This window comes from Boleophthalmus pectinirostris, unplaced genomic scaffold (assembly GCF_026225935.1).
Source record: "Boleophthalmus pectinirostris isolate CB_2022bp ecotype Guang Dong unplaced genomic scaffold, ASM2622593v1 HiC_scaffold_20, whole genome shotgun sequence".
Lineage (NCBI taxonomy): Eukaryota > Metazoa > Chordata > Actinopteri > Gobiiformes > Gobiidae > Boleophthalmus > Boleophthalmus pectinirostris.
In genome coordinates this window covers 30434703-30436611 of record NW_026571153.1, presented here as the reverse complement: position 1 = coordinate 30436611, position 1909 = coordinate 30434703, and positions in this window count along the sequence as shown.

Below are 1909 nucleotides of genomic sequence, written 5' to 3'. Positions count from 1 at the left end.
AACTAGTTCAAAGTTCAGTTCATTTTTTTCATTTTTTTAGGTGTGATATGTAAACGAAAAGCTGAACTTATTTTTCAAACTGACTTCCAGTTTACAACAGCTTTACAACATATAAGCCATAACCACTATACATCAGCCCGTTTGACATTATAATGTGTTTAATGCAGCTTTGTTTACGTCTTACAGAAACAAAACTTAAAACCGCATGGCTAATTTGCATAAACTGTAAAGGCTGGAAAAAAGCAGCTTTTTCTTTGTGTGCTAATGCATCAGCTTCTGTCGGACTAAAAGACACGACTATATGTGTTCTTTCTGTGACAGAGGGATGAGGGACATGTTCGAGGTCAGTAAGCACAACCAGAATTAACACAAAAGGTGCACGAGGGGTCGATTTTTGAGAAAATTACAAGATTTTAAGTGCGCCTTATAATCTGAAAAAAAATAAATAAAAACTATGGTACAATGCCATAATTCCTACACTTGGTAAATTCATGGTAATGTAGAGTATCTGAAGTGGTAATAATGTAGCATGAATTAATTAGTTGAATTTATATTAGGGATGGGCATGATTAGTCGATAATCGATAAATGATCATTAAGAATTTCGTCAATTACGTCCATTTTTAATCGACAAATCAAATGTAGGTTGCTGTGTGTAGCATAGGGTGACCAAACATCAGTCTTTCCCCAGACATGAACGTTTTCCACGTCCTGTCCTGGACGTCCGTTTTTTTTTTTTTTTTTTTTTTTATAAAGTGATGCAAATGTCCGGGTTTTCATTACCTTTCATTGGGACATTAAACTGAGTGGCTCTCGTAGCTCTGTGTGCATCAGAAGGAGCAGACACAGTCGGTCAGCCTGCAACATGCCGAAGCACAAATTTAACGCATTTAACGATGACTTGCACAAGAAATTCCACGTTTATGCAAATGAGCCATGCGGTTTTAAGTTTAATTTCTGTGAGAGTTGCACAAAGCTGCATTAAACACATTATAATGTCAAACGGGCTGATGTGGCTCTGGAGTTGTTACGGTTTATATGTCGTGAAGTTAAATTTATTTTTGCAGATTAGTAGTGCAGCTATTAATAATAATGATGATAATTTTAATATAAAAACATTAATGATTAATCGATAATCAATTGTTAATTCTTCTGACGATCTATTAAGAAAATTTTATCGAATGCCCATCTCTAATTTACATAGCAGCTTTCATGATATCCAAAGTGCTTTACAGTGGATTATTCATTCACTCCACACTCATGGTAGTAAGACAATGTTGTAGCCACAGCTGCCCTGGGACAGACTGACGAAAGCAAAGCTGCCAATCTGCGCCTCCAACCACCATCAACATTCACACACATCACATTAATGGGCGAAGTGTCTTGCCTAAGAATTATAGATCGTATATATAAATGGACCAAACAGGAAGTTCGCATGCAGGCTTTTCCGGATCCTTCTGGCTCCCATAGCCTTACACTGGAATATTGTCATCCCTCTCTTGTAAATGCTGCTGTGAGCCTCGTCATTTTGGTCTTAAAATGTTCATATTAAACCCGCTCTACAAGATCCTGGTGTTTTGTTTTGTTTTTTTTCATTACTTTGACTTTTCGTTAGAGTCTTGCTCCAACCCCTGTAACCACTAGCATGCCAAGAGCTAAAGACCACAACAACAATCTGATGATCTGGTATGGCTGCTGAGTATTACTTTTCTTTTTGTGCATGTTTCAGGAACCTTGAAGATCCACTACAACGCGGTGCATCTGAAAATCAAACACCGCTGCACCGTGTCGGCTGCACCATGGTCTTCAGCTCATTACGGAGCCGCAACGCCACAGGCGCCAACCCAACCCCGACTCCACACCTGCTCCGCACCCGTCGCTCTCACAGAAATGTACCAGAGACCTCCAAC